General features: G+C 40.5%; 1 pseudogene across 1 annotated transcript; it reads left to right on the plus strand.

The window, feature by feature from the left end:
- The first annotated feature begins 9,880 nt into the window (after positions 1-9,880).
- On the plus strand, positions 9,881-10,649 carry LOC308661659 (eukaryotic translation initiation factor 1A, Y-chromosomal-like; annotated as a pseudogene). Its single transcript has 2 exons — positions 9,881-9,999; positions 10,126-10,649. The product of its transcript is annotated as a eukaryotic translation initiation factor 1A, Y-chromosomal-like (transcript).
- Positions 10,650-13,993: the final 3,344 nt, after the last annotated feature.

The following is a 13,993-nucleotide window of genomic DNA, read 5'->3' on the forward strand; positions in this document are numbered from 1 at the left end:
AAAATCAAGAAAAACCAGGTGCACAATCCATTTATCATCATCCACAAAGTCCAACTTCACTGTCTCAATGCCTGGGGGTGGAGGGGAGAACAGCTCTTCATAGGTTTTCTGAAGGTTTTAGAGAGTAGGGGGGCTGCCAGATCTCAAAGACTACTAGACAGCTCTACAGGACAGGGATTTTTACAGAAAAGACATACTTCCCAAGGCTCATTAGATGTCCATAGGGAAGGAATCAATTTAATGGAACAGGCAGATATCCTTAGGGAGAGCCAGTCTTGCAAATAACCAGGTCGCATTGTAGGGCTTTTAAAAAGGTGATAACCAGCACCTTCAATTGCACTTAGAAAAAAAGCTGTGAGCCGGTGCAGCTTCCATAATAATGGCATAACATGGATCAATTGTGGAGTGCCCAATACCGTGTGACCTACAATGCTTTGGAGCAGATGCAACTTCTGGGTGGTCTTCAATGGCAGCCGTATACATAGCATTTTGCGATAGTGCAACTGGGAAGTGACCAAGGCATGAGTGACTTGTTAGCAAGGCCTCCTGATCCAGGATTGGGTGCAATCGGTGTATAGAATATGTCTGTGCAAAGGCCTGCCTAGTAACAGATATTATCTGCTCCTTGAGCAGGAATCGCATGTCCAGGAGGACTTCCAAATTGCACCACAACTCTGTCTGGGGAAGAGCTAACCCACTGAGAGTCAAAGATAATATAAAACCAGAGCCTGGGGGACCAGAAGCCCAAAGCCACTTTCTTTTGCTAGGCTTGAGGTGGAGCTGGTTCTTCCCCACCCAGACTTCAAGGCTTTAAGGTTAGCACTGAAATGGGATCACCTGCCTGACCAACAGTGAAGATGTACAACTAGATATCATCAGCATATTGATGATACTTCCCTCCACACCTTATATGTTTTCATGTTGATGTTAAAAGGGAATGATGAGAAATCCTGAGGCATGCTACATTGCAGAGGCCTAGGTCTGGACCTCCTCCCTCCACCAATACCAACTGAATACCACAAAAGAGGAAGGAGAACCACTGGAAAGCAGTGCCTCCTACTTCCAATCCCCACAGCTGATCCAGAAGGATATCCAGAAGGCCCAGGACAATTGCACCATCTCCATCCCAATCCCTCCACAAGTCATCCACAAACATGATCAGTAGGATCTCTATACCATCTCCTGGTCAAATCCAGACTAAAATCTGCGGTCCTCACCAGCTGAAATCCAACTGCTCTCTCAACAACCCCCACTAGAAAGGGAAGGTTGGAGATTGGACAAAGGTTATCCAATATAGTCAGGGATGGCCTCTTGAGAAGAAGATGCTCCCTGAAGGTTGATATTTAGGTTAGTCAACACCTCGATAGGAAAACAACTAGACATGCTATGAATTTCAAACTGAATTCCACGATGGGTGGAAGGCAGCACAGACACATAGTGAATTAATGATTTATTTTAAAGAAGTCTATCTGAGTAGAAAAAATGTTAGTTTTTTTTGGGCAAAAACTCTCCAAATCCACCCTCATTTAAATATTGTGTGGTTTAATCTCTAACCTCCACAGTTGGATTCAGTTTCCTTGAAATACAACCTAACCATGCTTCAATGCCTGCCTAAACATTTTTATTATGGTTACATGCATTAGGCTCCATCATCTTGTAAAACAAATGCTTAATCTTTGCACAGAAAGCCACAAAACTACCCAGGAGAAGATTGAGCATCAGTTAGCAGATTACTTAATTCTGATGCTCAAGGATTTAAAAGCATGTTTCCAAAGAGTGGGAACCAAACTAGGGACTAGGTCACAGGTCTGCAACCCGCAGCTCTGGAGCCACATGCGGCTCTTTCAGCCATCTCCTGTGGCTCCCAGTCCTCTGCCATGTGCAGTCCAAAAAAAAAGTGGGACTAAAAAAGTTCAACCAATCAATTCAAATATGCAGGGTAGGTGCATATCTCCCCTTGGCTCCACTCTTCAGTCAAACCCTGTTCTGCACTTGCACGCATGTACGTGCATGCGCACACATTTTTTGCGGCTCCCAGTTTTTCCTTTTGTGAGGGAACCGGTTCCGAGTGGCTCTTTCACTGTTTCAGGTTGCTGACCCCTGGACTAGGTTGTTCAGCAGAATATCAGGAGCTACTTTGCCATTTTACTAACAACCAAATGTTTTTCAGATAGACTTGACAAAGAAAACGGATGTTGAGTAGAAAAGATGCTATATGACACCTAGGCCACATGTGTAGGAAAGGAATTTAGGAGCTTAGATCTTCTAAGCTCTTGCCACAAAAAAGAGGGAGTCAAGCACTTCTTCAAAGCACCTGAGGGCAGGACAAGAAGCAATGGATAAATACTAATCAAGGAGAGAAGCAACCTAAAACTAAGGAGAAATTTCCTAACAGTGAGAACAATTAACCAGAGGAACAACTTGCCTTCAGAAGTTGTGCGTGCTCCATCACTGGAGGCTTTTAAGAAATGACTGGATAGCAACTTGTCTGGAATGGGATAGAGTTTCCTGCCAGTTAGAACAATCAGTCAGTGGAACAGCTTGCCTCCAGAAGTTGTGAATGCTCCAACACTGGAAGAAGAGATTGGACAACCATTTATCTGAAATGATATAGGGTTTCCTGTCTGAGGAAGGGGTTGGACTAGAAGACCTCCAAGATCCCTTCCAACTCTGTTATTCTACTTTATTATATTCCTCAAGGCCAACATTTCTCAAGAATTTTAAAATGCAGTCAATCCATACCTATTGGGGAGCATTTTTTCATCTTTGCCAGATAACAATGCAGAAGGCATATTCCCTTTTTAAAAAAAAAAATTGTAAAGCAAATGAAATTCATCCTTCTCGTCTGAGTAGAAAGACACAATCAGTTTGGATTTTCACAAGATTCCTTTGTGCAAATCTTGAATTACTTGATGCAATTTATATCTGTAGTTCTTTTAAGTAAAACTGAACTGGAATGGAAATAAAGTTAGCCAGGTTTCAAAGTAATAGGAGAATGGAGCCTGAATGCAAGTTAGTGATCTAAGGTGACAATCCTAAAAATGCTACTTTGCAATGTGAGACGTGCTTGCAAATTGAATGTACACAGGAAGTTATCGCGTGTTTTTAGCCCCAACTGACAGAGTTAAGACAATAAAAAGCATACAATTCTCTCCCCATTTCCTTTGCAGATGCTAAGTCCCTTTCCATCTTCTTTAATTATAATTTGTTAATGGTGCCACTTTTTCTTTAACATGTTACCTACTTGGTCTGGTTTGTATAAAAACACCATTAGAACTAATGCATTCAATGAAAAGTTATTCCAACAAACATTTCAGGATTCTTTTTCTTTTGCCAGGTAGTACTGATTACTAAGATGAGCTTTTCTCCACAGTTCTTGGTTTTTAATCTTCAATCCAATTAAACCAAATCAAATCTCTAATCATGCATTATATCCATAAAACCAGAAGACAGCAAAGTAAAACCTATAAAGTGGAAATAAAGATAGAGATACTATGTATATGTAAATGTATATGTTATGTATATACCCATCCACATACACACACTTTCTATGTTATGTATATCTACATGTATGTGTGTGTTTATTATTTTTTTATTTATTTTGTGTATTAGGTTTCTTTACATCCCTCCTTTATTTTTTTTTAATAAATAACTCAAGGAGGCAAACACATCCACTCACATAAAAAGTATACATGAAATAAATATAAGCAGTGTTTTTTTGTCATAGAATGCACAGAACGGCATTCCAGGATCTTTTTTTGAACGGAAGAACCAGTTCCTTCTAAACTTCCAGCGCATGTGAATTACGAACATTCGCTTAACGCTCTCATGCTTCTCCCTCCCTTCCTGCCACACGGGACTCACCTGTAAAAGGTCTGTCTCCTCTCTGCCATGGTTCCTGATGCCGATCTGAGACCAGGGGAGTGTCCACAGCCCCCCGTGGCCTGATCCGGGCTCCGGAAGCCTGGAAAAGACCTCTGCCACTGGGATTCGTGGCCACGGAGTGATTTTGTGGCCCTCCAGATGCCCGATCCAGGCTCCGGAGGCCTGGAAAAGACCATCCAGAGCCAAGATCTATGACTGTGGAATGATTTTCCGGCCCCGCTGTGGCCCGATCCGGGCTCTGGAGGCCTTTTCCAAGCCTCCAGAGCCCAGATCCATGGCTGTAGAATGATATTGCGGCCCTCCTTTGGCCCGATCCAGGCTCTGGAGGCCTGGGGAGACGCAAAATCATTCCACGGCCATAGATCTGGGCTCTGGAGGTCTTTCCCAGGCCTCTGGAGCCCGGATCGGGCTGAAAGGGGGGGCGTAAAATCGCTCCCTGGCCATGGATCCGGGCTCCGAAGACTTGGAAAAGGCCTCCAGAACTCAGATCAGCCTGTGGGGGGTGCAAAATCACTCTGCAGCCATAGATCCCGGTGGCAGAGGTCTTTTCCAAGTCTCTGGCACCCAGATCGGGCCACAGGGGTCTGTGAACGCGTCCCCTGGCCTCAGATCGGAGAAGCCACAGGAACCGTGGCAGAGAGGAGACAGACCTTTTCCAGGTGAGTGATCTGTGCCTCGGAAGCTCCCTAAAGTGGTTTCTTCCCCCCTGCCCCCCCCCCCCCCGGTCTATAAAGGGCTTTTGACTGGACCCGGAGCTGTGCGTGAGTTCCGGCACTTTTTTTTTTTTTACAAAAAAGCACTGAATATAAAATATATAACAATGAATTAAAATGTACAAATACAGGCTAAAGAGTACAATAATGGTAGAGTAACATACAATACTAGTAAATAGATACAAGTCAAAACTTTTAGCTCCAGGTAAGACAATAGAACAAATTGAAGAATAACCTGAGAGGAGGTACCTAAGTTCTTACCAAAGAGGAGGACAGCAAAGCCATGTTCTCTGCTTTACTTATGTTACCCTATTCCACCATTATTCTACTATTTATCATATTGATTTATTGTGTGTGTGTATATGTCCTTGTTTTTCTGCATCTATCTATCTATCTATCTATCTATCTGTCTGTCTGTCTGTCTGTCTGTCTATCATCTATCTATCTATCTATCTATCTATCTATCTATCTATCTATCTATCTATCTATCTATCATCTATCTGTTGTGATTCAGGGTCAGCCTGTGGGTTCGGCAGTTGGGTCGGACGATTCAGAGGAGGAGGAGGGGGGTGTTGGAGAGCTTGCTGAGAATAATATTGAGGCTCCACAGAGCCCTCAGCCAGGCCCCTCCCATCTGGTCACGACGCAGACCCAGCTGTGTGAGCCTGACAGCGTGGATGAAGATGACCTACAGCTGGCCCTGTTCAAGGACGCCCGACACAGGAGGCAGTCAATCAGGAGTAAACAGAGGAAGGCAATGGGGTACCTCGGAAGGAGGCAGAGAGAAGCCACGCCCTGAACTGTTTAAAAGGGGAATGTGTGGGAGGGCTGGTTTGCTGAAGGCAACCGTTTGAATAGCTCCTGTTTCATGGTTCGTGTTTGCTCTCTTTGCTCTGTTTGCTGTTTTATGTTACTAAATTTGGCAGGCTTAGTTCCAGCCTCTTGCCTTCTTGCAAAGGGGTTGTCCCTGCCTTTTCTGCAGGGCCGGTAGCAGGCTGGTACAGAACACTATCTATCTATCTATCTATCTATCTATCTATCTATCTATCTATCTATCTATCTATCTATCTATCTATCTATCTATCTATCTATCTCTCTCTCATCTATCTATCCATCTGTCTATCTATCTATCTATCTATCTATCATCTATATCTATCATCTATCTGTCTATCTGTCTGTCTGTCTGTCTGTCTGTCTATCTATCATCTATTTAATCTGGCAGTTTAGTATAGAGGGTAAGGCATCAGGCTCGAAATTGGGACATTGTAAATTCTAATCCCACTTTGGGCACAAACCTCTCTGTTTGACTTTGGGCTAGTCCTAGGAAGGAGGGAAATCATTTCAGAAAAAAACCTTGCTAAGAAGATTGCAGGCACTTGTCAAGACGCTCTCCTTGAATCAGACATGACTGAATGGAAGAAAGATGGGTGGATGGATGGATTTCCAGATGGACAGACAGACAGACACACATACACAAACACACACACACACACACACATCAGTATAGATACACACAAACACACACATTCACTCTGTAGTTTTTATCATGCTGTTTTTGCTTCGTGGGTGTGATAAATGCTTTGACTTGATTTGGAGCTTCTGCCCTTTTGCTCTCCCGTTCCCTTTCAGTGAGTGCCCTGTATCTATATGCTTCATCTTCTATCGTTCTGTCATATGCATTTGCCCTATTTTCATGCTTCTGGCTTTTGAGTTGGTTGCAATTTGGGATATGAAAGTCAAAAAAATAAAAGCAAAACCCCAACCCAATCCACAAGACAGACAGATAAGAAAAACCTCTGCATTATATATTTTGGCAAAGAGTATACTTATAATTGACAAACAAGGCAGACTGCATTTCTCTTTACAAAGAAATACCACATGCTCTGTGCACTTTCAAAAGACCTATGTTGTCCAATTTCTTGAAGAGGTGAAAAATGTTGATTCTCATCCTTCCGAGGGCTTTATGAGGCCCACCCCCCTTGGATTGCTTAGAATTGGGATAGACAATTCAAAACCTATGATCTGCCTCTGTCTCCCAGCACCCTATTTGTGGCCCCCAAAAAAGGCAGAGCCATCTCTGAATGGACAGAGATTAAATATTTGGACCTTCTTTTAATTGGAGTGATTGGTGCTGAAGACACCCAGTTTGCTCTTCAAATCAACCAAAACTTCTCCCAACCAACACGTGACACATGGGTGGTATGATTTCCAGCATCCCTCAGTCATGACCATTCCATCTGGATTGCTGTTGGACTGTTATTGTTCAGCAACAGTTGGAGGACAATGGGATCCTTCCTCAAATCTTTGAGAAGACATGATAATTCGTTTCTGCCATCACCTTTTGGGACTCGCTTCCTTGGTAGAATTTGATTTTATTTATAATATTTTGGTTTATTATTTTCCTATTTAAGAAGCTCTTCAAGATTTTTGTCAGCAATACAATAATCTTTCCAATTTTCATTTTTTTTGAGGCCAAGCCCATGAAAGAAATTATCTTAACTCTTTGTAAGCTGTACTAGTATTAAATAGTATTTTGTCCCTTACTCTAAAATTGCCCAGGGGAAGCAATGAGATATATAAAATCACTTGGGCCTTGTCACCCTTAACCCTGGAGGGAAGTCAGGTAACCATCCTGAGTGGAAGGAAAGGCAACAGAACAGGACAGTCATCAGGAATGGGGACATATTTATCCTGATTTCAAGAATGGATGATTAACACTGTATTATGGCAGTGGGAAAGCGCCCACGGTCATTACTAGCAACTTCCTAAATGGAACGCAATGGCCACCAAATAATCTGGACAAGAAAGATTTTGCTTCCTGAACACTTTTGGATATCTTATAGATTTTTGGCTGTTAATCATGAAAATAATCTGTAATTTGACCTATCGCATACCATTTTATAGAAACCTGTTTTTGCAATCTCTTCTTATATATATATTAAATTTACTAAATAAGCTAATAATTTCACTAAATGTCTAATTTTACTCATTTTAAGTTCACCAATTACTAATATCCATGAGAATGGCATCTCTTTATTGATTCATCAGTGTTAAGACTAAAGACTGTCTTTTAACACAGTTGCAAGGTATACCCTTTGGTACTTGTTGACTCTGTTGCGCACATGAAAGAAACATACAAAAGCATGAAACTGTCATTGAAGCACATCCAGTACACAAAGTAGAAAAGTAAAACTGGAATACATGTGGACGTTTAAAAGTAGTGGTTCTGCTGATTAGAATATAGTTAAGGTACACCAAGTACTGCTGTTACATATGTGAATGGGACAACCATGCAAGATAGTCACATTACATTAAAAAGAAATGGCCATTCTGAAAGAATTTGGTTCCAGGATAGAAAATGTGGCACATGAACCACTTGTTCACTCAACAAAGATATTTTTGTCTCCACTTCACACAATACTTGGACTAATGAAAAAAAAATTGTGAAAGCAATGAACAAGGAAGGTGAAGGTTTTTGTTATTTGAAACAGATGCTTCCAAGAATAACTGATGCCAAGATTAAGGAAGGCATTTTTGTTGGTCCGCAGATCAGGTACGTCATCAATGACAAGTGGTTCAAAGATCTGTTACTGGGGCCAGAGAAAAATCACCTGAAAAGCATTCAAGAATGTTGTGGAGAATTTTCTTGGCAACTACAAAGAGCCAAACTACATTCAGCTGGTTGATAAACCTCTTACAACATACAAGTTGCAACATGTCACTGGAGATTCATTTTTTTTGCATTCACACTTGGACATTTCCCCCCAAAGTCTAGGTGCAGTCAGTAATGAACATGATGAAAGGTTTTACTTGGACATTGCCACAATGGAAAAACAGTATCAAGCCATCTGGGATCCATCAATGCCATACAAACAGAAATCAGCAGCAAAACACTTTGAGCACTGTTGAACTCATACAGCATGTTGGAAATGTTATGTGACTAAATATATTATAGTCATTAAAAGTTAATTTCATATTTCCCAAGATACCTACATGATACAGTCACTATGAGAGTATATTTGTGTTCAGTTTGAAGAGATCTGGTCATAAACACCAGAGGTTTTTCAGGAAGGAAAACTTTTGAAAAAAATCTGTTGTCCAGTAAAACTAAATGACATGTCTACAGCTGTTTGTTCCAATATTAGCAGGATAAAGTCCACAAAACAGCTTTGTCAGATATTATTCCCCCGTAGAAAATTAACCTGGCTCATTTCCAAAGTGATCACCTTACAAGATGCTGCGCCTAAGTGAATGAATGATATGAAAGGATATAGTTCTGCTATAATTATCATTTCTCCTTCTACAGCACAGTCAGCATGAAACACAATACTTTCCAGTGCACTGACTTTGGCTACATCCTCTAGTACAAAACCCACCATCCCAACTGCCACAGATATAGTTTGCCTTGATAGTAGCCAGGATACGCAGTACTTTACCTCGATTCCCCAGTGATTATATGGTCAAATCATTATCTACTTGACAATTGTACAGAAGCAGATTGCCATTATTACCTGCCCAATGATTTTTTAAAAATTCAACTTCCTACAACCTGGGGATTTCCAAGTAATCCTCTTTCCTAGTACTAACTAAACCCAGCCCTGCTTAAGATTTGTTTTGTTTTTGAATTTTTGAGATCATCTAAGATAGGCCCAGCATACTTTGGCCTAAAGAAACAAATGCATGCAAATGTTTTTAAAGAATCCTATTATTTAGGAGACATTTTCTCACATTAAATCACCATTCCTTAGCTATTTTAATTTTCCTTCTTGTATACAAATGTCATTTTTGATAGAAATATTGAAGATGGCAATTTAAAATGTTTTAAAATACTTCCAAATGGGTTTCCTGTTTGTTTTTTGTTTGCAGTTTTTTATTTATCTTTCAACAGTGTTTTTCATTCCTGTCCAGTGTTTTATCTGCTTTATTAAAAGAGAAAGAGAGATTGCTCAGAATCATGATGGTAGGTCTTTTTTTCCTTGGTGGGAAGCCCTCCCAACCCCGTGTCTCTTTTTTAAAATCATGGTTAAAAAGGCAGTCTTGATTTTGAACGGAAAAATGCAAACATACAGCTCTGCCTAGTGTACATTTTACATTTAAATTTGGGTCTTTCACAATTGTTCAAATTTCATGTATGTTTTTTTTTTAAAAAAAGTGATATTTTATAATAGCAGATCCAAATCACAAGCGGACACAGTTTCTCCTTTGGCTCTTTGCCTGAGCCAGCAGTGTGAAAAAGGGGCTCTTTCCTTTTTGTTCGGGCTCATCAAGGCTGTGTCCGCTGACTGGTAGCTGCCAACATGCCGAAGAATAAAGGGAAGGGAGGTAAAAACAGACGACGAGGTAAGAATGAGAATGAATCTGAAAAAATAGAATTAGTTTTTAAGGAGGATGGACAAGAACAGTGCTTTTTTGTAAAAGAAAAAGGTGCCGTAACTCACACGTCATACAACCCACCATGCCTACCCTACAAGGTTCTGTCCAAAAAAGGTGCCGGAACTCCGTTCTGAGCGTTCTATGAGAAAAAAAGCCCTGGACGAGAATATGCCCAAGTTATCAAGATGTTGGGAAATGGCAGACCGGAGGCATTATGTTTCGATGGTGTAAATATGGCTGTGTCATATCAGAGGAAATTTAAGAAAAATGGTTTGGATAAATACATCAGATATCATATTGTTGGGTTTAAGAGACTACCAGCATAACAAGGCTGATGTCATTCTAAAATACAATGCTGATGAAGCCAGAAGCCTGAAGGCATATGGAGAACTTCCAGAGCATGCCAAAATTAATGAAACCGATACGTTTGGGCCTGGTGATGATGACGAAATCCAGTTTGATGATATTGGAGATGATGATGAAGATATTGATGATATCTAAATGGAACTGACAGGAATACATTCCAACTTTCCACCTCAATTATTTTGTTTTCTAATCTTTATGCCTAAGAAGACTGAAACTGCACAACATTTGTAGTTACAGCATATCAATATATACCCAATGTTTAAGTATTTATATTTCTTTAAAAGCAGAAGTTGGACTTATAAAAGTTAAATGAAACAATATGGCTATTTTTATCTCTACAACAAGGGACGCGGTGGCTCAGTGGGTTAGGACGATGAGCTTGTCTATCAGAAGATCAGCAGTTTGGCGGGTCGAATCCCGAGTGTCGCGTAGCAGAGTGAGCGCCTGTTACTCGTCCCAACTTCTGCCAACCTAGCAGTTCGAAAGCACGTAAAAATGCAAGTAGAAAAATAGGGACCACTACGGTGGGAAGGTAACAGCGTTCCGTGCACCTTTGGCGTCTAGTCATGCCGGCCACATGACCACGGAGACGTCCTCAGACAAGCGCTGACTCTTCGGCTTTGAAACGGCGATGAGCACTGGCCCCTAGAGTTGGAAACGACTAGCACGCATGTGCGGGGGAAACTTTACCTTTACTTATCTCTACAACAGACTCTTACATCTGTATGTAAATACACATACTATAAATTTCACACTGGTTAATCTGTTTTCATCAATAAATGTCACTAAGACATATTTTTGAATTTAAAAATATCACTAGATAAAAATCACAAGCGGGCACATCAGCTGCTTCAGTTACATTTGTGCAAGCTTAGGGAACTTGCAGAAGGGAAGTGGAGAATGTTATGAGGAATCCAGGTTTTGCTTTCTTCCAACGGGAACCCCAGCAAGAAAATGTCCATTCAGTAGGAAAAGTTTCCCAAATCCTTTTCCCTAATGAAGCTGGGAACCCTCTACCTGGAATCACCTGAGCAACACACAGGTTTTTACGTAAAATGGGTTCCCAAAATGTCAGGGAAGCACCCACTCAACTTTCTATCGGCTGTCCAGGGCAACATTTTAATTTTTGTCAGGTCACATGGGAAGCAACCTATTTCTGCAGACGCTCAATTGTTTCCTGTTCTGCTTGAATGTGTTACCATTTCAGGTCTGGGCAGTGCCTCTGTGCATGAGCAAATATTAGATCTTTGCTACTTCTTTATTTGCACTGCGTGTTTTCACTTGTAACCTCCCACACTTACTCCAAGTCAAAACCATCACCTCCTTGTGGTTTCTGATCTCTTTCACCCCACCCAGTTACTTTTTTTTTCCAGGAAACTCAAGGAATTGGTTAGCTAGTTGCAGGTGCTTTGAATAAAGACAATAACTCAGTGCACGCTTATCTGCCAACACTTGAATACTGTTTTTCTGTGTCTACTTTTTTTCCCCTTCCTTTCTCTCAAGGGAAACCAATCACACCCTGCAATGCTGCCGTGGCCTTGCCGTGGCTCAGCTATTCCTTCAAATCATATGACTTGCCCTCAGGGAGGCATTCTGCCAAGGTAATTTCTGAGTCAGGCGAGCTGATATCATCCTTGTGGCTGCGATATGCAGTGAGCAGCTCAGTCTAAAAATACTCCGGAATCTATTGGGAGTGCTACAGTCATCCGTGTCTTTCTTTGCATTTGTACAATGTTATGCATTCAGTAGTATTTCCTAGAACAGAGGTAGGCAACCTTGGCTCTTTTATGACTCGTGGACTTCAACTCCCAGGAATTCTGGGAGTTGAAGTCCACGAGTCATAAAAGAGCCAAGGTTGCCTACCTGTCCTAGAACCTCTATTGCTTTCTTTTCTCTCTGCTTTTCTTCCAACCAATGGAAAGTGGGGGTGGGGGGTGGAGAGAGTTCAGATAATATGGATCATTCCCATGATTTTCCCTTTTTTTAAAAAAACCCCATACCACTGCACTTTTTTAAACAAGTTGAATAACAGCATAATAAATGATTTTAAATCCCTTTTTTCTCCTTAATCCTTTGATAAAAATGGTTTGTTTGTGGGGGAAAAGAGGACCGTGCTATGCAATATGGGAGGGGAGGAGAGGGCAAATGATCTGTTTGTAACTGCTGCAAAGAAAATAGGAAGTTGCATCTTTAGATATTTATATTTTTCCTGCTTCTTGTTATTCCCCTTTTCTTTTGTCCGTCTATAATCTCTTTTTCTATTTCTTCTTCTATGCTTTTTTAGATTTTAAAAATCTTTGTAAAATCTTCTTTTATATATTTATATTTTACTTTGTTTAAGAAGGTTAAAATTCAAAATTCAAAAAAATATCCAAAAAAAGAAAAAGGACAAAAACAAACAAAAACCAAAAACTTTAAAAAGGAGCATCAAAAATACCCACATGTACTTCTATTATCCCCTCTAGTTGAATACTGATTAATATATTACTACAATATTAATTCCTACCCTTTGTGAAAAAGGCCCTCTTTAAACTAATACATCTATTTGCAAATTATTGACCTTTCTTCTATATCAGGGGTCTTCAAACTTGGCCCTTTTATGACTTGTGGACTTCAACTCCCAGAATTCCTCAGCCAGCTTTGCTGGCTGAGGAATTCTGGGAGTTGAAGTCCACAAGTCATAAAAGGGCCAAGTTTGAAGACCCCTGTTCTATATGTTATATTAGTGACAAAGTAGTTAACAGCAAGAATAATAATATTAAACCAAAACAAATTTAAAGTTTCAAAACTCTCTTGTTAACAAACTGTCATTTTAATCCACTGGTAGAAAGCTCACCACTCCATCTTATCTATCCCAAATGATCCCAAAAGTTATAAATGTCCTTCGGGAAAGGGTGGTATATAAATCTAAATAAATAAATAAATAAATAAATGATTTGTCCTGGATCAAATATCCATATTTGCATCTTATGCCATCTGACGGAGACTGGATGGTAAAATCTTCTTTTGATAAAATTTATTCACTCATAAAATCCTTGCTTCTCTCCTTGATTAGTTTCCATCCATTGTTTCTTGTCCTGCCTTCAGGTGCTTTGGAGAATAGCTTGACTTCCTCTTCTTTGTGGCAGCCCCTGAGATATTGGAACACTGCTATCATGTCCCCCCTTGTCCTTCTCTTCATTAAACTTGACATACCCAATTCCAGCAACCATTCCTTATATGTTTTAGCCTCCAGTTCCCTAATCACTTTTGTTGCTCTTCTCTGTACTCTTTCTAGAGTCTCAACATCTTTTTTACATTGTGGTGATCAAAACTGGATGCAGTATTCCAAGTGTGGCCTTACCAAGTCATTGTAAAATGGTATTAATACTTCACGTGATCTTGATTCTATCCCTCTTTTAATGCAGCCTAACACTGTGTTGGGTTTTTTGGCAGCTGCAGCACACTGCTGGCTCATATTGAAGTGATTGTCCACTAGGACTCCAAGATCCCTCTCACAGTTACTAGTATTGAGCAAGGTACCACCTATACTATACCTGTGCATTTGGTTTTTCTTGCCTAAATGTAGAACTTCACTTTTTTCACCATTGAATTTCATTTTGTTAGATAGCACCCAGTGTTCAAGTCTGTCCAGATCCTCCTGTATCTTAAGCCTT

This window comes from Vipera berus, assembly GCF_964194415.1.
Source record: "Vipera berus genome assembly, chromosome: 2".
NCBI classification, from domain to species: domain Eukaryota; kingdom Metazoa; phylum Chordata; class Lepidosauria; order Squamata; family Viperidae; genus Vipera; species Vipera berus.